At 45.9% G+C, this 23454-nt stretch overlaps 1 protein-coding gene across 5 annotated transcripts in view; it reads left to right on the plus strand.

The window, feature by feature from the left end:
• Positions 1-23454, plus strand: part of PPP6R2 (protein phosphatase 6 regulatory subunit 2) — a 108441-nt gene that overhangs the window by 13578 nt on the left and 71409 nt on the right. For 2 of the 5 annotated variants that reach the window (XM_075081805.1, XM_075081804.1), the window contains one exon: positions 15483-15615. The exons of 2 other annotated variants lie outside the window; for them this stretch is intronic. The gene's annotated coding sequence lies outside the window, so the exon portion shown is untranslated. Of the gene's footprint in view, positions 1-15482; positions 15616-21004; positions 21024-23454 lie in introns of those variants that run through there. One more of the 5 variants, XM_075081808.1, reaches the window with a different exon arrangement.

Consider the following 23454-nt stretch of genomic DNA (forward strand, 5'->3'; position numbering starts at 1 on the left):
CTGCTCGTTTCCTCTTAGTTCCTTAACCTACTGCAGCTATTGCTTGTAACATTGCGTTTTTACACCTAAGGCCTACATTGGTTTGCTATGTGATCGATTATTTATTTCACAAGCTATAACCAAAACCTTGGTTTCTGTGTTTCTCATGGCTTTGTGCTTAGTCTTTCATTGTAGTATTAAGCTACAGTTTCAGCATGGCACCAAAGTTGGAACAGGTTTGCCCGAATGTTTGATCTTGGGAGATTAAAGCTCTGTGTACCAGAAGACAGATTTGTATCTTCCTATTTGACTCTTATGCTTTGGGCTTTATTGCTTGCAACAGACTGTACTTAAAATAATGCCTACCCATGTTAGCATTACTTGTGAAAGCACGTGGAGCATGTCAGATAACACTCCATAATATCTATTTTTGTTGTTGTTGGGCTGATGTGACACTCTTGTGTATGGGGAGGGGCTGATTTAAAGCCTGCCAAGGCTTGGCTTTCAAAGGGTGTCTGCAGGTGGGTTTCTAAAGAGAAAAATATTCTGCCAGGTAAGAGAGGCTCCTCTGTAATAAGGTTGAATTTTTGATTACCGTCAGAGAGCATGGCTACTGGGCAGACATGATACCAGTTTGAATTTGGAGCAGTGCGTTTTAATGAAGTCTAAGTCCTTCCAACTTACAGATGAGGTGGGATAGAAAGAAGGTTGGTGAAGAGGCGTTCTGCATTTCCTGCCTTTAACTTTCTATTTTTAATTTTGCCTTCTTGTGGCTCCACGGACAGCTACTTCCCAGGAGAAATAGAGCTGGTAGGAAGGAGATACGTGACTGCCTGAAAGGCGGTTTGCCATATAGCGGTGGGCTTCAGCAGCTCCAATGCTTATTAAATATGGCAGGAAATCCCCAGTACTGCTTTAGTTTGTCTGGAGAACCACAGACCTCTTGGGTATAATTTCATAATAATCGGGGGGGCGGAAAAAAAATCTCTCCTCTTGAGCTATAGTATTTATTTACATAGCAAGCTTTTCCTTTTCTCCATTGGGGTTTTTCATCATTCTTCATGCCTTGTGTGAACGTAAGAGGAATCAATACTGATCTTTCATTTAATCCTGGCTATGTTATAAGATGAATGGGGAAATTTTTTATCAGTGTTGTTTTGTCTTGGAAACAAGCACTGAGTGCATTCCTAAAGAGTCTGCAGTCGGATCCTAAAGAGATTGAGAGCGAGCTCTAGAAGTAATTGAGTAGCTCAAGATTCTCTTCCCCTGGCAGGCTGAAATGTAGAATCTGAGCGTTTTGAACCCAAAGGAGAGAAGGCTGCTGTAAGTCATCTGTTACCTATATTGTGGGCGTACTTTAGGAGCACGGCATGGTGCTGGATCCAGGCTCTGCCAGACCGGGGCCTGTAACATCTCCCCTGTAACAGGTTTCTGGCTGTACCGAGGGGTGGGAGAAGTCCAGTTGCAAGCGATGGGGTCATGGAGCTGGAAGATAACGGCGGGATGGTGATGGGACTGGAGGTATTGGTCACAATGAACTGCTGAGACAGTGAGAGGCAGCAGGTAACGGCCAGTAACCTCGTACTGGGGACAGGCGATTGCAGTGGGGTTTGAAGGGATGGCAGCCTGGGGTGTGGATGTGCAAAGAAGCAGCACAGCATTGATAACAAAAGGTTGGAAGCAGTGGAATACAGAATACTGTAACGTAGGTAGTCTGTGTATTGCAAGCAGTTGTCTTTGACAGGTCACAGCAGTTAAACTCTGTTTGGCTGGACAGGGTGCTGGGCCAACTTGTTTAGGCTGCGGTCTTCCTAGAAAAGTTGGACTAGATGATCTCTGAGGTCCCTTCCAACCTGGCATTCTGTGAACCCTCAAGATTCACCACAGTGGTGCATGCAACAGCAGAAGAAAAGAAGTAGTTGAGCGCTGTTAGCGCGCAGGGCCTTAGCAGCGGGAGAGAGCTTCAGGCATTAAAATACAATGGGAAGATGCTAACATCTAATTCGTGCTCTGTGCAGTGTAGGTTAAAACATCATCGAGATTTACATTGGTCTGACCGGGCTAAAATCCCTTCAAATCCAACAGCTGGTGGTTGGTAGGAGCTGGAGAGAGAATTATTTCAAAGAGATTGTTCATGTGTCTGGAGCGTATTTTTCAGTTGTTTTGAACAGATTCACTAACAACTCTTTCCTTGTTTCCGCTCTTAAATGCGTAATACTATTCCGGTCACCTCCAATGCAGAACTGCAGTTCTGAAGCACTTGCATCTTCAAAAGCTTGAGGTTCCTGCCCACACCATTTTGAATGATGCACGCTTACCTGTCCTTTAACAAATAACAGCAGATCTTCTGAGAGGATGGAATGAAGCACATGGATGCGCTGTATGACACGAAACTGGGAGGAGTGCTTAATAGACCCGTACAGAGGGACGCCAGCAGACTGATGGGCCAGTGGCGGTCTCATGAAGCTCAGCCAGGGGAACCGCCAAGCCCTGCCCCTAGGGAGGCATAACCCCATGCACCAGAACAGGCTGGGGCTGAGCAGCTGGGAAGCAGCTCTGCCGTGAATGACCTTGGAGTCTTGGTGGACACAAGGCTGGCTGGGAGCCAGCAGCGTTCCCTTACTGCAACAGTGACCGGCGCAGCCTTCTGGGCTGCGACGTGCAGAGTGTTGCCAGCAGGTCAAGGGAGGTGATCCTTCCCATCTGCCCGGCACTGCTGGGGCCGCATCTGGAGTTGAGTCTAGTGCTGGGCTCCGCAGGATGAGAGACACGGACAGAGTGGAGCGAGTCCCGCAAAGAGCCGCAAAGTTGATTAAGTAATTGGAGAATTTGCCACGTGAGGAGAGCTGGGTCTGCTCATCCTAGAGAAGATACAGCTTGAGGGGGATCTCATTAATGTGCATAAATCCCTCATGGGGGAGTACAGAAGATGGAGCCAGGCTCTCCTCGGGTGTACCCAGGGACAGGACAAGAGGCGGCGGGCACAAGTTGAAATACGGTAAACTGAAAGAAAACAGTTTTTTTGCTGTGAGAGTGGTTGAACGCAGGCAGAGGCTGCCCAAAGAGGTGGTGGAGTCTCCATCCTTGGAGCCGTTCAAAACCTGCCTGGATGCGGTCCTGGGCAGCCAGCTCCAGCTGACCCTGCTTTGCAAAGCAGCAGGTTGGGTTGGATGACCTCCGGAGATACCCTTCCGCCTGCTCCATTCTGTGACCGCTGCTGTTACAGGAAACTGCTGGCTCATATCCTTGTTAAGGTAAAAGCTGTTAAACTGTAAACGGTGCTGTGCACGCCTGTCCTTAATTTGCATGAAGCTGCCACATCTTTACTTTGTCTTCAGGAGTCTCTCAAACTGTACTGTGCAGGGCAGCAAGCGCTGGAGGGTTGTTCCATGCCCCAAGACCGCTGTCAGGCTGCAGTCCTCGACAGGGACAGCCCGTTGACTTTATTTGCATTGTTATATTTTGGCACAGGAGTCCGCAATGCTTCTAGACACACACGTGTGTTGTGTCCCCTGTCGCAGCGCGAGCCCTGGCACCCGCTGAGGATGGTCTATGAGCTGGTCAGTGTGGCTGTCACAAGCTCAGGGTTACGCAAACATCAGGGTAAAAGCATCCAGTGCTGTGGGACGCACCACACGCCACAGCTCATAAACCGATGCAGTTTCTCTTTACTTACATCTGCTTGCTCAAAAGGGTCTGAATCATTCTTTTGATCCAGAGTTCCAGAGATTGCAGTCAGTACGGCAGCGCGTGGTTGATGGTATTTTTGCTTTCTATTTCCTGCCTCGTGCAGAGTTAGCTTTAGCTGTGCTGTCATTTGCCAATCAACTTCTTACCGGTTTCATTTTTGGATAACATTTAATGGACTGGTTCTAGTCCGTATGCTTGCTGATTTTCTTTTAAGCTATCTCAGGTGAGAAATACTCTTCCCAGAAAATGGGGAACTGAGTTTTCTCTCTGCATGTGCCCTGACCTGACCATCAGAGGGAAAGTGAAGAAGGCGAGAATGTTGAAAACGGGAACAAGCAGAACAGACCCTTCACCCAGAAGCATCTCGTAATGGGCATGCTGTTTGTCCGGGCTGGTGCTGGACGTTTTTGCATCTACAAATAGCAATAGTGGTGTTTGGCCTCTGTGTCAGCCCTGTCGGGTAGGTGGTGGAGGATGTTCTGCAGCGTTGGGCAAGGTCTGGGCTTGGCACCGTTCTCAGCCTTCCAAAGGCTATGCTTGGCATGGCGGGGGGGGCTCTGGCTCTCCAGGGGCTGCTGGGGTGGAAGTGTGCTCTGTGGCTGCTGCGGGCTGGCACGGATGCTTTGAAACTGTCCTCCGAGATGTTACACAAATTTCTATAGAGAACTTGATTCCAGCAGGAGCATGTGCTTTAAAATACTGCTGGAAACAAGTGGAAAAGAGCCTTAAAGGAGCTTGTGAATGCTCAAGGGAAAATGCCGAATTTCTGTACAAACTCCATGCGTTCAGGATGGGGGAACGTAGCGAACCTTGACCTTCCACCTGCCAGCTGTGGTACTGGCTCAGTTTCAGTTGCAAACAAAATGGAAACACCCTCACTATCCCTGTCCCCCCTGTCCTTTTCCCATTAACCCGAAATACCCATTTGGGTAATACAAAGACTTTCTTCAGGAATGGAGACTTCCTGGTCGCTGGGCGATGCTTCCTCCTCAGAGCTGTTCTGTGGCGTGGGGGTGATGCTTATGCACTGATCTTTTTAAATCGTGAAAGGCTTTTTAAAATCAATGATAACAAAAGAATGGGAGAAAGTAAAAATGGGACCGATTATCTTTTTAGTTGGTAAATTCACTTATTGCTGATTCCTTCTGGCAAGTTAGGCTTCCGTGGAAGACTGCCCAGGAGATCTGTAGCGTTTTTGTTGGTGCAGAACATGTTACTGTCGGAGCTTGCCAGACAGATTTCTTCTGGCTGGTTAGTCAGTAACTCTCTTAATAGGTACCAAACAACTCCGTGGTGCTCCTTTTTAAAATTTTTTTTTCTTTTTCTTTTTTATTCCAACCCCCAGCTTCCTATGGACCTGAGGCCTAGGAGCATGCTACTTGTCAGCAGTGTGCTGCCAAAGCCGCCTTGGAGGATTTGGAAACAGACGCTTTTTCCATTTACTCTGCAAAGTTGTTTCTCTGGTAGTACAAAAAGATGTTCTCAGAGTTCTTGTTATGCAAGTTGGATTTCAGAGAAAATGGCCTGCAAATAGGTGTCAGTACAGTTGGGAAGCTCCTTTTTTCGAAAAGCGTTACGCGGGGGTTAAGTGGTAGCGCACATCAGGAGACTTTTAGTTTCACTGATCTCAGAAAGAGCATTGCTCTTGCCACATGCACAGCTGCTGTACCTTCAAAGTACGACTTCTGGAAAGAATGTGCTTCTCTCTCTCTTCTCCCCCCTCCTTCCTTTCCTGTTTGCAACACGGTTTCTGTGCATGCTCTTTATGGTGTTTTCGTAATTTTGGTACTGTGCGTGCATCTGACATGGGAACATCCGATGGCATCTTAAAATACTTATGTAGAAGTAAATAAGACATTCCGGCATCTTTCTGTTTAATTCTTAAAAATAAAACCAAGCAAGAATAGGGGTGATACTCTAGAGCTGTAAGTGGTGTAGCATGTTTTTTTCCTCCGAGGAGTTTTTGACTTTCTGTTGGAGGCATCCGTTCACAGCAGCTCATTTGAGCCATCACTGGAAGCACCTTTCCAGGCAGTGCTTGTCCATTTGTAGCGTGTCCAGTGAGGTTTATTTCCTTTCAGTTGCAGGCTTGACCACTAAATTAGTGTGTGCTGTACCCTGTAAATGCACTTCTGGGGAGGAGTGAAGAGTCGTGAAAATTGACAGTAGGTCCTGAGCTCCCAGGTGTAGCGGTGGTGCGAGCGCGCTCAAATGTTCTAAGACCTGGCCTAAGGAGGCAGAGGCATTATTTTTTTTATAAGTCTTTTAGGACTGGGGAAGTTAAGTCAAGCAGTCTTTGGTTGCTGTCAATGAACTCAATGCTGCATTATGCTGTTCAGATTGCGTTGTCTGTTGGTGAATGTAGAAATACGGTGTGACTGCAGCTTGGTGTCCGTGTATTTGTTTAGACTTAGCGTGGTTTCATAGCAGTTTGCACCTTTCTGGCACTGTTCTTTTTTCCTTCTGAACTCTTGGTGAGGTCCTGGGCACTAAACCAGCCCACAGCCTGCGCTGTTTACTGCCTCACTGGGTTTGTCCTGCCCGCTTGGCACCCGAGGCTGGCACGCCAAGGGCTTAGGCGAGCAGTGGTGCTCGTCCAAGGGAAGAGACGTGGCAGTGTGAATTAGAGATTGGCTTGAGCTGTTGTAGAGCTGTAATTCAGAAGCGCTCGTTGTAGCTGAAGCAAATAACTGATACAGGATTACATTTTCTGATGTGCCTTTTTCCTCTTGCTGTGACAAATGTAAGGCTTTGTGTGTGCTATTGAACAAATAGGTGGGAGCCACTGACAGCCCTGGTTTTTTTTGCAACTGATGGCAGAGGTGAGAATCGAGGTGAAGAGACCCTGACCGCTGCTGGCAGCAAGGCCTGAAGTGTGGAAAATGTGTGAGAGATTATGGTGACATGTACAGAAGCTTCAATACTTCTAGGTTTTATTGGGATTACTTCTAGACTGCCTAGTGCGCACGCTCTTAAAACTGCATGTTTTCATTGAAATAGATTCTTTTTGTGCCTTGAGTCAGGAGCACGGTAAGTTTTAGGTAGTATTTTTATGCATGTGTGCCTTCTAGAAGTAGATGTTGTCAGCCTTGGGTTCCGTGTGGTTGTTATTTCTTTTTCTAGCAAGGAATTTTGTACGGTGTGGTGACAGTCTTTGTCCTGTCCCCATGGCCTGTGCATAGGTGTTTGTCACAGTGTACCTGAGGAGTTTAGCAAGCTTGGGTTTTAGCACCGCAGGTATGAACAAGTGTTAGTTTTTAATACGTTGTAGATTTTGTACATTAAAACTAAAAATTTAAATTCTTAAGTACAATTAGTTTAATCTGCTTGCTTTTCCTTACCGCTCTACCGCTGCGTGCATACCTGGTGCAATGCTCATGACTACTTAACTGTGGTCTGGGGTTGGTTGTAGCTGTACCTGGACTCCCTTCGGTCTGCCTGAGAAGCAGCAACGGGGAGCACGAGGGGAAGGAGGCAGGCCGCTCTGCAGCAGGAGCAGCAGCCAACGGGTTCCCATCGTGGAGCTTTGCAGTAGTTGAACAAATGTTGGCCTCGGATTATGTTGCTGAAGTGCAGAGCTCATTTGTTGTTTTGTTTTATCTGTTGACTTTAAATCAACTTTTGGTCAGAATAGAGTAGCAGATGACTTATGGTTTTCTGGAACAAGAGCTTGGATAAACCAGGGTGATTCTCAAGGGTGTCTTGTGCCTTTTTCGATATGAGCTGGGTCTGGGGTGATGGCCTTCTGTCTCTTTTCTCCAGTGTTCACAGGAGGAAGACTTTCAGGTGTGCCTGCAGACTTCGTCATGGATGACTTGAGAAGTTATAGTGTGCTCTGACTTTTGGAGGGTGTTCGCTTAACTCTCCTGGAAAGTTGGGCCTTTTTCAGGCAACTTAAGTTGTGCAGTCAAAAAAATCTTGATAACCCAAATGATCAAATTTTCTTGGGAAGGTTTTGGTGATAAAAATACTGAAAATGTAAATTCATGTGAGGCAACAGCGTGGTGTTATGTATTAAACTGGCAACTTTCCTCAGCTTGTTTAGTTACTGAGTGGCATGACAGATTCTTAAAATGGATTATAGCTGACTTAAAGTATCAGCTTGGGAGTGTGAAAGAGCAGCGCACTACATTGCCAGTAGGAGAAAAACTGGCTGAAATGGCGATGTCCCCTGCCTCGTGTGTCGCTGGGCTGTAGCATGACGCCTCCATTGTTGTTAATGCTCGGTAAGAAGCAGCAGGATGTGTTGTGGGGCCTTCCACTCTGCTGCAGGTGATTTATTGTGGACTCCAGCTTCTTTCCAGCCAGCTCGTTTGGCAATAAAACACTCTCCTTGATTTCTTTCCCTGGTGCCGTTTGGCCGTTCATTGCCATAAATAACTGCACTAGATAACTAAGGGCATGCTGAAGATTATCTGGTTATGCCTGGCCTCGTGGATGGGGCCTTCTATGGTCTTCGTTTTCTGACTCAAAAATCCACCAAGACTTCACTTTCATCCTGTGTTGTACTGAAGAGATTGGAAAAGGTTTCATGCAGGCTGTCACCATAACGCGCTGTTTGTGTGGATGGGTCGGCTTCTGTGAAAGATAGTCACAGTGCTTGGCCTGAAGTTTAAAATAGTAACCGGTCTCGGTTACTTCTATAATTACCAGTATCATTTCATGTATCTTATGATTTGCATATCATTTTGCAGCTGTCCAGATGGAGGGGAAAATAAATTTGCAGTTGCTCTGAACCTGAATTGATGAAGGATGTGTGTGCGAAGTCTGGGAAACGAGTCGCGGAGGGTGGGGGCAGAAATCGGCGTTTGGGTAGAGGGGAGCAGGCTGTCTGCTCCTACGGTTAGGGTAGAAAATGAATTCCAGGGAGAGTGGAAAAGGCAAATATTTTTTAATCTCTTGAATGGGAGGGTCTATACCTACACTAATTATTTAAAGGAATTCTTCTGTTATCAGACAATAATATTAAAATGCTGATCTAAGATTAAAGTTGTTGCTGACTCTTTAAATGGTATTTCATCCCCTTTATGTGACTGAAGGCCTACAGTAAAATAGCTGAGGTTGGACTGCAGACAGTACTGCCGCTGCAGAGATACTGTCGATACAGGGTACGATCTGAAGGGGCTGATAAAACCCAAAATTACTGTTTTGCTCTCTGTGGGAAGTATTAAAAACAAACCAGCTCTTTGCATGAGACACCAGGTAGTCCTCGTTGTTGTCGGAGAGAAATGTGAAGGCAGAGGCCCCTCGCATCTTGTGCTGTCAGTCTGCAGCCTGTGAAGATGCAGGAAGAGGCATCTTGTTTAATCTCCTTCCAAAACTGCCATTGATTACTTCAGATTCAGCAAGGACTGCATTAAGTCTCTAGTGAGGCATGCACCTTTTGCTTCAAAACATACATTGTTAAAAAGGATGGTAGGTCAGTTTGGTTTTGTCCGCAAATGAAATTTTGTTTCTTGGGTTTTTTTTGTTTAATTTCAGCAATTTCTATAAAATGTCAAGTGCTCTGAAACTGTGCAGGGAGCCAAATTCTTTTCTGAAAATGAGGTGACATGGCAACGGAAGTTGGAGAAGGATTCCCTATAACTTTGTTTACAGCACAGTTTCTGAAAAAACAGCACCATGCCTATGCTCGATGTATAGCAGTACGTGCCAGCAGCCTCTGTTAACCGTACAGGGGTTCTTTGTGTGAGCTGCTGTATTTATTTACTGTTGCAGCTGGTGTCTATGGGAATATTTAACTTCCCATATTACGGTTGAGTCTCAGAAGAGTTGGTGGATGGATGTTTTTGATTTTTTTTAATTTTATTTTTTTTGTTTTTGTTGGGAAGTGAGCAGGAAAGGCCAAACATCGTCTAACTGATCTCGGGGCTGTGTGTAGGTTAGCAGCAGGATGCAGGATTTTGTGGACTAAAATTAGAATATCTGGAGTAATAATCTTGGTCGTTTGCTGCTTGTCTTAACTTTGCCATTCTAGCTGAGGATTAGTGTGGCACCCGTGCTCAGCAGAATCCTCCCAGGGAGCCTCTTCCTTAGTGCCTATGAATTTCCAAATAAGATATCAACGCTACGTACGAGGCCACAGCTTTTTCAAGCCGTCTTGACGCTTGAGTGCCCGCGGGGCGATGCGGATACTAGAGCTGACAGCAACGCCGTGAAGACCTGAGGACAAACATTTGTGGAGAGTGAACTCTTGACAGCTTTCTAGAAGGCGTAAAAAGGATCCTGACTTTTCACCCATCTTTTGGAAAGAATAAAGAAGGGGTTTTTTGTTATTCTCCTTGACAATTTTACTGCTATTCCACCCTTTTATCCCTGAATTCCTGGCAGCGTTATCTTGAGAGAAGTGGGGCTAAGACAGAGTTGATGATCGCAGAAAAGCCCAATTTCAGAAACTTGAATCAAGTGTTGATGGTATAAAATCCCATGAATGGGCAAGCCTCCGGACTGACTTAATAGCACTTGCATTTCTCACTTGTTGCACTGGAGGGGAAGAGATGGGAAGGATGCCTGCTCTGTACTGGGCTTTTTTTTCCTTTGGATCATGATAATTTTTTTGGTGACTGCTCTTAAAGTAGGTGGGAAGTGGCTGAATGAATTCCAAAATATATGCAAGTGGAGATAAAATTCACTAGAGAGTTTTTTGTGCCTGTTACTGCTTTTATGTAAGCTACCTGCTCCCTTGCTTAGCTCTTTAACTGCAATGGAGATACCCTGTGGAAATGCTTCCCCCCCCCCCCTTAGTTTAGATAACTAAAATTCTAACTGTACTAATAAAGTCTTGAGGTATGTTATAGCTTATATAAAAGGTTGAACTTAAGTTAATCTTGCTTGATATTTCTGATCAACCATATGAAAGTAACTAAGGCAGTGGGAAGGCTTTAAATTTCTTTAAAAATAGCTGCTTTTTATATAGTATTATAAAAACACGCACATCCTTTTTCGATACACTTTCATCCTGCTCCTGACTATTGTGAGGTGCTGCTGGTACATCTGGGGAAGGCAAGTCTTGTTCTTCCCTTGCTAGAATAGCTAGCCAGAGATGCTCTTTTTTACAAGTTAAATATACCTTTTGATTATCATTCTCCTCAATATTTTCCTCTTAAAATGCCTTTTCCAGGTAAACACTCCTCCTAGACTAGTGGTTAATAGAAACTGCGTATGGATTCACTGCAGGGAAGCGGTGTTCCAGCCTCCGGCTGCCTCGCTGCAGCTCGATCACTTCTCCCTGCTTCCCCCGTAGTAGCAGGTAGCAAAGCAGGAGGAGCCCAAGGAGAGTTCTCTGCTTACCAACGACCTCATTATGCGTGCTCTCTTTTTAACGTCTTGCTTTTTTTAAGCAGGGGAGTGCTACAAGAAGCATCCGAGCTCTCCGGGTGCCCGTGCTGCAGGCGTGCTGCTGTCTTGGCGGGATTCAGGCTGACTTCTGCAGGCTCGCAGGGCTGGCTCTGAACGGCCCTTCTCCAGCAGAGGTGTCGGGGAGCCTGTCCCCTCCGGCCTGAGCTAGTGCTGGGCCGCCCTCGGTAGCCTGGGCAGCTGGGCACAGCCAGGGGATGCTGGGCTAGAGCTGCTCGGCTCTGCTGGACCCGGCTCAGCTCCCAGAGAGGGGCTGAGCTGTCAGCGTACAGTGCCAGTCCTTCCTAGATAATACCTGCAATGTCTCTGCTTTTCCATTGTTATGTACGTTGTCTTGGCATATGCTACCTAAAGTAATAGAGGGGCACGTATAATAGGTTGTGCAGATCCTTCAGCAGCTCGCTTCTCAGGTGGAAATTTCCTGAAGAGGGCTCGGAGGTACTTGAGAAGCTGGGATATTTTTAACGTTTTTGGTTTTCTTGCTTTGCTAAAGTGTAAATGCTCTTCCAAAGGCATTGTAGAGGTTTATATAGTGCATTTTAGACGGCTTGTTAATGAACATTTCTTAGTTATCAGAGTGGATTCCATAAAAAGGCTGTGGAATATCTCTCAAAACCCCACTGTCTTAAGGACTGCAAGGAGAAGCAGTGGTAGGGAGGGTGGGCTCTACTCACAAGATGTTTGAAGAGATGCCTGGAAAAGCTGCGACGCGCTTTAGTCTCATAGTGACTTAGAGCTAAACTATACACAAACTGGACTTTCACTCTTGATTGGATTTTAATTTGCATCTTAGAGTTAATATGTTTGGAAGCATGTCTTGCTATATGAAAGACACGCAGCTATTTTTAGTTATTCTGGATATTTGGAAACAAATGCTGGCTAATGAAAGGAGCTGTAAATCAGCAGTCTCTTGAATTCCTTTAGATTTTGCTCGCACTAGATTTCGGGCAAGTCACTTGGGCGTTCTGCCAATGTTCTTTCATAAAGCGAAAGTGGTTCAGTTTTTTTTATCCTGCCTTGTTGGTTCTAACAAGTATTTGAAAGGTTGGCTGGTGCGTGACTGCTTTGAAGCTGGAAATCATTAAGTGGTGCCGCACAGTAGGCTGATCAGCCTCTCGTTCTTTGTACAACTTCGCCGGTTGCTTGCATAATGAAGAGTATTCCATTTTTTTCAGGGATATATGATAAGACAGGTAGGCATGACGAAGTAATGACACCACATGGTGGTGTGAAATGCTGAGCTCAGCACGGAGGTGGTAATGTGCAGGTAAGTGTCAGTCAGTGGTGCTTGGCCCTCGGAGGCTCTTCAGAGTGCTGCTGTGGCTTTCCTGTGCCAGAACATGCGCGCAGGCTGTGCCGTGCCGGCAGGTGCCCCCGCAGAGGAGCACAGGGGTTACTAGGATTCACCAGGCTGGGTCTCTTCACATCCTGTCTCGGGTAGTGCCCTGTAGCATGTGTGAAAAACTCTTCTTTGTGGAATACGGAGTTTAACGTAAAAGGACAAGAGAACTTCTCCCAACCCCTCTCCCCGCATCAGCTACCTATCGACAGCCACTGTGCAGCTGGCTTGTTCTGCACGTCAGGAGGATTTATGTTTGCTCTTCCAGAGTGTTTCCATCTGCATCTTTGAGCTGCCCAAAGCTTCGTTATCCATTTAAACCAGAGATCTGTAGAATTTTACAAAACTCTTGGCTTTTATGGCATGGCAGTGAATTCTTTTGATTGTCATTCAAAATAATCAGTTTCCTATTGATTGTTTTTAGGCACGTTGCCTTACCAGTACGTGCTTTCACTGCGGGCTTAATGTGGGATGCGTATGTTGGGGGCCTGAGGGATAGGAGCAGGTCTAGCACAGTAGATTCTTACAAATATTTGATTTCCAAAGAATCAGAAACGTGCTGTTGGCACAAGGAAGGTAGTCAGCTCAAATTTAACCTAATTCAACTTCGCATCCCCCAAACTGAAGAGCTGTATCTTACTCTTGGGTTAGCGGGGCGCTAGCCCGTGTTTAGGTGTCTCTGAAGCGGTGTGGTGTTCCCAGAGATGAGAGCTCCTGGGGCACCAGTAAGACTTGGGGTGGTTCGGCTTTTCTGAAGCCACACGTGCTCAGTTATTTCCTTGTGGAACCTGGGAGTGCTTCTGCCTCTGTAGACGGGCTTTTAAAAAGAATTTGCTAACAGCTGCCCAGTCACCTTGCTGCTGCTGTTTCTGTACTGGAGGGAATCACGGCATGCTCTGTCTGGAGTGTATTTGGAAATTCATAGCCTCGGTTAGGTTACATCTCCTCTGAAATCTGTGAGTACGGGCAGTATGTTTGATCTGCTGTGTTTATTCTCGCTACCCTATTTCAGGAAATCACTGGAGATACTAGGGGTATTTTGAGGTGGGTGATCTCTCCTGTTAGAGATGAGACGCTTTGTTTTTGACAATATAGGAACCCCTGCGTGGTTTGACTTCAAAACTGAACTTCTGTATGGGCATGCTATGCTAAATTTTTGAACGTGTCTCTGTGTGTAGCTGGTTAACGTGCAGTGAGTTGAGCAAAAAATTTAAAATCACTAGGGGAGAGGCTACAAAATATAAACTCCTATTTACTTTAGCTACTTTATTGTGCTTTGTTTCAAATTGGTTGTCAGATAAATGAAGTACCTGCCTCAGAAGAGAATAAGGCTGAAATCTCAGCAGTGTGTGTTCAGAATGGAAGAAAGTCATTTACCACATCATCCAAATCTGTGTTTCAACTGTGGTGAAATACAGCAGATCCAGTTGTCCTACCCCTCTTATTTGGAAATCCATTCATTAACTACTTCAATTAAAAAATAATTGAGGAAACTGAAGAAAAATTGAGATGGATGTAGCATAAAGACTGAAGGTGACAGGTCTGAGGCTGATGTCAGTCACTTGAGATGTTAGAGATTAAATCCTTACTCTTTTTCAAGTTAGGACAACAGCGTCCCATAGGCTTGTTTCTATCTTCCCATAATCCGGGAAGGCTGTTTCAGTAAGGTGCGACTTGATCGTGGCCTTAAGATCTGCTGCTGTTAACGCCCTTTGAGTAAGAACAAGATAGGTGCTTGTTCCTGTTCTTCCTGGGTCTCACTGCATCGGCTCGGTGTTGCAGGAAGCACTGAGGGAGCGCGGGAGCTCTGTGCGTGGAGTCGGCGTGCTCTGCCCACCACCTTCACGCAGACCATGTGGACTTTAAACACGTGCTGGTTTTCGGGCTCAATAAGTCCAGCAGGGCTGGCTCATTGTGGATTTAGGCACAAGCTTAACAGAACTGGGGCTGAGGTACTACTATGTATCTTGTGGAGTCGGGGAGCGAAGCACGGTGTAGCTTGACCACAAGCACAACAAACAGAAGTGTCAGAACAGCGCAGACGTTTTGATTTTCCATAATAAAGTAGCTTCTAAGTACTAACTGCACTCTGCTAAACTTAAAGTCATTATTCAGAGGTTTTCTTCTCACCCTTTGCTTTTAAGCAAATATCCGGAACTACAAAATAGAATCAAACCAGCGTAGCTTTTTCTCAGGCTCTGTCTCGGAGTATTCCTGCTGTACTCTGACTACATCTGAGGTGTGCACAGAGATTTCTCTCGGAGACAATTTGGTCTGTTTTTTGATCAGCACTTTAATTGTTGGGCCTCAGGTTATGATTTAATACCTATGCCGCACTGTTTTACATTCATCTTATAATCTATAACGTTAAAAAGACCTTGGAGGACAAACACTGAGGAAAAAAAAGGCATCAAACTTAGACCTTAAATAGGCACGATAAAATCATGTGCACTGTCCATTCGAATTGATGCTTCAGTTTTGGGTGTCAAAACCCCACAGGACAAAAGGAGTACCAGCGTTCCGAGAGGGGCTTGGTTAAAACCCAGCTCCGCCAATTGTGGCGGGGTCTCGGCAGGCTAAGCCCAGCTTAGTTGTCTTGCCTGCTTCCCTTCTGCAAGTCACCTTCTGCAAGCACTGTGAACTCTCCTCTGGAGGCAAGTGCCTGGCTGCCTCCTAAGGTGATGGGGGGCCCCAGACCGAATGTGAAATACGGGTATTGTTGCTGCAATTATTCTTGGGACAAGTGAAAATGACCGTTAGGTTTCCTTGACAACCTATAGCTTTCTTTTGAAGCGATGTCAAGAAAACAAACGTGCTCTTGAATGAGGTACAAGTCTCACAGCTGAGTTGGAGGGTGGTGAAGGGGAAGGGGCTGTTAACCCCTCTGCTGTCAGGACGTGGTGTGACGGTTCATGCTTGCCCGGTGCTACCGAAGGGGTAGGTAACTGAAAGGCCTATGTCTGCTGTGGTGGTGGCTTTGCAAAGAGCCTTAGTCACCTACGGTCCTGCTGAAACTGGTCTTTGGGCTGAAAGGTTATGTGGAAGTTTGCTTAGGGAGAAAAATCTTTGGCCTTCAGTTACCATTGGTTAATAGTAACTTTAAAAAATATTTTTCCAGGATAGCAAGCTTGAGAACAAATTCACACTGGATGAAAATAATTTTCTGAAGCTGGGTATATTCCAGGAACTGTAACCCAAATGTTTCTCTGTCTGTGGAGAAGATTTCACGTTTGAAATAACTTCTACTGAAGGTATGCACATCTACCTTTCCTTTTTAAGCTCAGTAATGACAGCGTGCTTTATAATGCAGTATTATGTGTTCTGGTGGCTGCTGGTGAGATTGTTCTTGGTGTGTAATACCTGGAGTCACTTGAGAGGGGACTGTAGTGTCACTGGGATGGTCCTGCTGAGGAGATTCAGAGCGGGGGACACACAGTTCAGAAGCTCAGTTTCTCTGCGGTTGGTGAGCCTGCAGTCTAGTCATGACGTATTGGTCAGGCTGCTCCCTAAAACCAGGTTTAACTGGTAAGTGCTTCTCAAAACTTGAGGACTAATTTAATGTACGTAATTGATGGGAAGAAGGTGGAACTTCTTTTTTTCCTCCTGGTGGGTACCTGTATTTCTGGGAACTGCTTGTGGCTGTTCCAAGAAGTCACACTATGGAACTGACCCGTGGTATGTTTTGTCATTGGGGTAGTGAAAGCGAATAAGCCATGATTACTCACTGCTTTTCGTAAGGTGAGAAACTGGAAGCATCCAACAAAGTTACCAAGCAGGCAGTCTAAAGCAAACAAGAGGAACTGCCCTTTCACGCAGCATGCAATCACACTGGGGATTCGCTGCCTTAGGATTATTTGGAGATGGCTAGGCTGCCTGTGGGAGCACTGCGATCCGCCCTGGTGCCAGCAGTGGAGCTGGCTGACTCGGTCATTTTCCTATCAGTAATTCCGTCAGGAAAAGCTTTCTTAATGGCACAGTGGCAAGAGATTTTACATAACGCGGGGCCTCCTGGGTTAATAGGTTATGAATTAAGGGCATTCTTAAAACTCCTAAAAGAAAGAGACCCTTCAGATATTTATAAGCACTGATGAGATCCCCCCTCAGCCTTCTCTTCTCCAGGCTGAACAAGCCCAGGTCTCTCAGCCTTTCAGCACAAGGGAGATGCTCCAGTCCCTGATCACCTTGGCAGCTCTGCGCTGGGCTTGCTCCAGCAGTTCCCTGCCCTTCTTGGACTGGGGGGCCCAGAACTGGACGCAGCCCTGCAGGTGTGGCCTCACTGGGGCAGAGCAGAGGGGGAGGAGAACCTCCCTCGCCCTGCTGCCCACACTCCTTTTCATGCACGCCAGGACACCACTGGCCCCCTTGGCCCCAAGGGCCCGGTGCTGGCTCAGGGTCACCTCGCTGCGCCCCAGCACGCCCAGGGCCTTCTCAGCAGAGCCGCTCTCCAGCAGGTCCCCCCCAGCCTGTGCTGGTGCGGGGGGTTGTTCCTCCCCAGGGGCAGGACCTGGCACTGGCTCTTGTTGAATCCCATGAGGTTCCCCTTCGCCCAGCTCTCCAGCCTGACCAGGACTCGCTGGATGCCAGCACAGCCTCTGGTGCATCAGCTGCTCCTCCCAGCTCGGTATCATCAGTGAACTTGCTGAGGGGACGCTCTGTCCCTTCGTCCAGGTCATTGATGAATCTGTTGAACAGGACTGGACCCAGCACAGACCCCTGGGGAACGCCACTAGTGACAGGCCTCCATCCAGACTCTGCCCCATTGATCACGACCCTCTGAGCTGTTGCTGAGCCAGTTCTCTGTCCAGCTCACCGTCCTCTCATCCAACCCACGCTTCCTTAGCTCACCTGTGAGGATGCTGTGGGAGACAGTGTTGAATGCCTTACTGAAGCAAAGATAGACAACATCCACTGCTCTCCCTTCGTTGACCCAGCCAGTCACACCATCATAGAATGTTCTCAGGTTGGTCAAACAAATCACCCTATGACTCTGTGAAAATTGTTCTGGAAGCCATCTAGGAACTAGAGCATGTGGATGGTACCCAGACATCCATAGTCATCTATGCCAGTGAGAGATACGGAAATAAAAAAAATAGTAGTTGGAAATACTAGTGTAGCCCAGTCTGGTAAATGAGTCATCCTTGAGGTGCAGCTGGCTCAGGACCGTCCGATACCTGCTCCTGCTAACCGTGGATTTGGGGGAAGTTCAGAACAGTCTAAATGTGGGGTAGGCACTCCCACTTTCTGGCAGTCACCCAGGTTAGCGATTTTTCGGAAACAGCAGTGGCTGTAAAACATTTGAGGGTCCTTTACAAACCTGGCTTTTGTGAACTGGTGTAACCAGCTGAGTTTTTGAGCTCAGCTGAGCCTTTGGACTCCATAACCATCCTTGGCAGTAGGTTCCGCAGGGTTTCTTCTTCCCATGCAGAACACAATTAGTGTTTCATTCTGCCTGTTTCTGAGTTGGCTGCTTGATAACTTTGTGAGGTGTCCCTGTTCTTGGGCTTGTAGGAAGCTGTAAATAACTGTCGGTTCACCTCCTTAATGCCATGCATGCCTCTCTGTATCTGTTGTTTTTTTGAGCCGTAGCCATGTATCAAGTCCAGTTTAATGCATCTTCCATTAGAAGCTGTGCTGTTTCATGTTCTGCTCAGTCTCTCTTAAGAGAAGCTAATTAGAACAGCTGTACTTGTTTGAGCTCTGCTGTCCCTTCCGAGAGAAGCTAACCAGACCAGCGCTCGAGATGCAAACACACGATAGTCAAATGATGTCATGCCTTCTGTTTACTTGCTTGTTCTTTCTTGTAATAACTTTTGACATTACTTTTACCTCTTTGGCTGCTGCTCTATGTTGAGATCCTTGAACGGTGGCTCCAAGATAACTTCCAAGTGGCTGTAATGAGCAGGGTCTGCTATATTTGTCTGTTAAAATGTCATGTTTCTTCAGAAGGTTTGCCGTGGGTCACAGAGGAGGGCTGCTTGTTTGCTGTGTCCTGGCTGTGGCACTCAGGTCAGACAAAGCCCTCTGGAAGGAGGGGAGATGGCTCCTTCCTGGGATCGTCTGAGCATACTTGGGGGGAGAAGTTCCCAGAATGTGGGATGGAGCAGGCAGAAGAGTGTGAGTGCGTGAAAGTTCAGTACGAAAGGAACTAGCGGTGCGGGACAGCGTGGGATACGTCTCAGATGAGGAAGGGGCAGGTGGACAGCCTGGCTTCAGAGCTGATGGAGAATGGGAGACTTCCTGAGGATCCAGAGGACGCTGCAGACATTGACTGGTCCCAGAAAGCTCCTGCATTAGACCGAACCAAGCCCAGAGGAAAGGATTTGCCAGTCAGGACGTAGCGGGCAGGGGCAAATTGCTTATCCCCTGCTTTTCCTCTTTCAAAAATACAAATTCACCTGAAGTGATGCAGTTGCTGCTCAAGTACCTGTTGGTGATGTTTATAAGCGCTGCAAGTAGTTATTTTCCGAGTGTGCCCATAATAGATTTGGGCCGTTCTGTCTGAATGTACTGGGTGGGGAGAGGTCCCTGGTCAGAGCGATGTTGACTGACTCAGCGGTCCTTGTTCAGTGGGGGTTTCTCACGTCCTTAGTACTTTGCTTTTGTCAGCACTGAGTTAAATCTGCAGTCGCATTGACTGGCTACTTACTCGCACAAAATCCTTCCGCAGCTGTTTGTGACAGCTTTTGTAGGTTTAAGCTAAATAATTCTTCTGTCACTAGCAAACGTTGCTACCTTGCTATTCATCTTCCTTCTGAGATCACGTATAAATACATTGAGCAGCGTGGTTTCTTTTGGGACCCTACTTGCTGCCTTTTTCTATTTTTGTTAATTTGCTTTTATTTCTGATGTTTTAACCACCTGCTGACTCACAAAAGAAAGTGAGCTTTTCTTTAAAGTTATTTAGAAAAGGCTGTGCAAAAGACTTCTGCGGGAATTCAGATGAACTATTGATTGTACTGTCCTTCTCCGTCTGTATGTTTTCGTTGTGGGTTTTTAAAATTGTGCAACAGTTGGCTTAAAAAGCTAGTTTTAGGCTTCAAGTTCACCAGGTAAAAGAAAGCGATACTTTATTCCCTGCAATTAGTTGTTCAGTAGCTGCATTTTAAAGGTGTAGAGCCCTTGGGTGAATGCCATCTAGTCCTGGTGACCTGTTGTCATCTGACTTGCAGGTGTGTTCTAAAACTTTCTCAGAAACTGCAGTTCGAGAAAATTACCTAGGGTTTTTTTACTTTTGCTCTGTGTAGCAAAGCTTAAAATCATTTATGCTTAGAGGAAATAAAGGAGATTTTTGTATTAAAACTTAGCAAAAAAAAAATAATCATAAATTAACCTTAAAATCCACGTCTGCCGAGACTAAAGACACAGACTGAATTCAGGAGAACCCAGGAAGACTCTTCAGCTGTGACACAGATGCTGAAGTTATGTTTGCGCTTTGTATAACAGAAAGGATGTTACAGGAAAGTCAGAAGGATTCAAAAATACTTTCTTTTTGGAAGCAAGTAGGATAATGTACTTCTCTCAGCATTTCCATGTGTTTCCACTTAGTTACTAAGTGGAAAATCTTAAATGTTTCATTTTATCAGGAATGGGTTTAAATAGGCTTACATAAAAATCAGTAAATCATGGCAATTTCCTCCAGTTTCCAGGAGGAGTTGCCTGTGATGATTGCTGGCCCTCTATGCTGGTTTTTACTGGTCGAGGAGTACTGAGAGCATCGGAAAAGATTGGAAAATGCTGTGGGCTTTTTGTACGTGTGCCCATGTTCGGTGAGCTCGGGGTAGCCTTTGGTGACTGCGGAACTGACTGCAGTGATGACGCAAATAGAGAATTCAGGTAATAGAGAGTAAGACACAAATTCACCCAGAGCTTTAGGGGAAGAAGGAGGCACAGTGTATTTTTTCATGGTAGCCAAAGAAGCCTTGCGAGATGCTGTAAGTTTTGTGGTACGTAGAACGACTGCTCTTTTGGTGAATTTTAATCGCCTGCTATTTTTGCAGACTCCTCCTGACACTCTCTAGAAAAGGTAGAGGCCTTTCTACCAAATGGAGTGGCACTTGGGTGAAGGCTTTAAAAAGATCCCCCTGGCCCCCATGCAATTGTTCACTAAAATAAAATCCAGGCCACGAAGTGGAAATCACTGATAAGTGGAGGGACGAGATGAAGTGAGACAGAAGGGGTGAACCCGTCATTACAGGCCTCACAGAGAAGGGAGGCTTCTGACAGTCTACTTGTAGAAGGAATAAGACAAAAAGTAGTGACTACTTTGAAATGTACATAGTAAGAGGAAATATATACTTTTTTTTAAGTTTAAGTTTTTAAAACTCTACCCCAGAATCTGTGTGCAGCCAGGGATTGCCTTGTGTGTTCTGCTTCGTGACTGAAGCCTCTGCATACCTTCTAAATATTAAAAAATTCCTGCAGTGCGTTGTTGGCAAATAGTAGGTGTTTGAATGACAGGTTAATTCTACATGTATCAGATTTAGAAATGCTTGCCATAAAGCAGTTAATCCTCAAAAATGGCAGCATATAGTTACAGAAAACTTGTTTCCTTAAATCCTTGTGGTTTTTTCCTTTAATTAGATACTCCAGTTCAGAAATAAGATGAGCAACTTTGAGATGTCCGCCTGAAAAAGCAAAAGATATTTCCCTGTTGACATAGGTGAGCTAGACGACATGCCGTGACCTGAGATGCGGCAGACGTCAGGGAAAGGCGCTTTCTGTGGTATCTGCTTGCGCCTCATCTGGATTGAAACCTGAATGAGCCGGTGCTTTAGGCAGTAGCACAGGTTTCGAGTACCTACCATTAATTCATTTTAGTAATAATACGGAAAGGATGTGATATTTCACTTGTTCAGAAGAAGGTAGGAGATGTTTCATCTCCCCGTTCCTGTGTGCAGTTACAAGACTACCAAACCCTGCCTCCTCGGAGTTGTGTGTATTATAGTTCTTGCTCACAAAGGATGAGGATGAAGGGATGTGTTGTTGGTTTGAATGCACTGAGGAGAGCAACCACCGCTGACAAAACCGTCCTCCCTGGCTCACACAGGCGAGCACTGTTGTAGCCTAGGCTTAAAGATGAGTTTACTAAAAGTCACAATAATTAATCTACTTACTGTTTAAAAATATCCAACAAGAAACACCTTTTGCCACCTCTGTTCTGTTTTCTCTCCTGTTCTCCGTCTGCTTAGTAGCCATGGGCTGTTTTATTTTTTTCCATACTCCTAGAGCAAGGATGGTCCTCCTCCGTACGTGTCTGGAAAGCACCCGCCTTCCTTAAAATCTGTTCACTGCCATAAATGAATGAATTCTATCTTCTATACAAAATGTTTGGAACCTGGCTTTTTTTTTTGCTACGAATTGTAATATGAAATTTGTCCTTCTAGTTATTTTTTAAGGGCATAATTTGTCGGAGCTGCCTGCTGGTGGCAGCCTTCAGTGAAATGCCTTGCCCCCTCAGCGTGGCAGAGCACACCTAGCTTTCAGAAAGTCTTGTTTTTCCAGCTCCAAGCAAGAGCAGAAGAAAGCTCACAAACCAGGGGAATAAATTGAGAATTTTATTTCAGTTGGACACCACAGATGATTTCCACAGGAGAGCAGACCACGTCACAAGTTGTAAGACCGTTTCTCCCTGCTACTAGTTTTTCTAGGCTGCAGCTTGCTCCTGCCCAGGCCGGGCTGTCAGACCCTCCTCCTTTGCTCCGTAGCTGTCCTTCAATAACAGTTTTCTAGCACTCTGTGGTATCACAGTGTTGAAGATGCAGAGACAGGGAAAGTGCTACTTATGCATAAAGACTGAAAATATACCTGGATTATTTTGGGTGTAAATCAAAATACGGTCTCAAGGAAGCTGTTCAGTAAACGGGTTTGCCCAGACAAAATTACCTGCAGCTGGGTATTTACTGTGCCGCTGGGACTGAATTAGCTGCTTTGAAATAAGCAACTTGGAGCTTTTATTTTACATCTATAAAAAGCCTGAATCAAAAGCTAAGTGATTCTTTAATGTAATTTGGAGACAGTTGGGAGGTGTTAAAGGTCAGTACCAGTAATTGCTTCACAGCTGATGAAAGCGTTTGGGAAAATGCTGGCCTTGTCCCTTGCAAACGGCTCTGAGCAGCGCGCCTCAGCTGATCGGGAGGCAGGGTTGCTCGACAGCCTTCTGTCAGCTCCGTCCACATTCCTCTGAGCCGTCCTTCCATAGAGACGCCTGGTCACCACAGATTGAGCCGTCCGTGTAAAACCGAGCTGGGCTTCCAAGCCTGCGGAGCAGCCCGGGCTCCTGCTGGGACAGGGCGCCTTTTAGCCTCTGCGTTGGCTAGATGTGAGCTGTGTTTGTGCCTGTTGTTTCTTGCTGCCTGTTCCACTGCTGAAGAAAACTTGCAGGCTGGACAAGCGTCACCGTAGTGCGTACAATGAGTACGTTTGATTTTTTTTTTTCCCAAACACAAGAGCTAGAAACAGCTTTAAAAGAAAAAATATCAGGAGTTATCTTGAGCAGCAAGAATGTGAACCTTGACCCTAACATGTTTATCCTCAAGTTCTCATATTCTGATTTAGCTCTTTTTTACTTGTTGTTTAAGGAAGGAAAGTGAAACTTGAGAAGCTGTGTGACAGGGATTGTTTTGGATGTCTACATGGCTGTAAGCAGCCCGTTGGTATCTCAAACGAACTTTGCCGTGGCTACAAATAAAGCCAGGCTGGTGGTGGGGGATAACAGCTCAGTGAGGAAATACCCAGTTATGGAAAGCTTATTTTAAGCTGTTCACAGCTGTTAATCTCTGTAACATCCCCGTGCAGCTCAGGACTTCCCCAGTTTTACAAAACTGGAAACTTAAATGTGGGGAGAATAAGTGAACCATGGTAGGTGGCAGGGACAGGCTTTTTGTAGTGTGAGGTTAGGTGAAAGAGACAATGAAATAGTTGGAAAGGAATATTGTTAGTTATCATTCCAAATGAATTTGAATTTTCTAATTTTACAGTTTAGTTATGGAGCAGCAAGCGCTTGCACCTCTGTTCTCTTCCTTGAGCTTATCCAGGGAACCTACCCATCATCTTTAAGAAAAAGTTACCACTTTTACCAAATGCTCCTTTTT

The sequence above is a fragment of the Phalacrocorax aristotelis genome, chromosome 1 (genome assembly GCF_949628215.1).
Source record: "Phalacrocorax aristotelis chromosome 1, bGulAri2.1, whole genome shotgun sequence".
Classification (NCBI taxonomy): domain Eukaryota; kingdom Metazoa; phylum Chordata; class Aves; order Suliformes; family Phalacrocoracidae; genus Phalacrocorax; species Phalacrocorax aristotelis.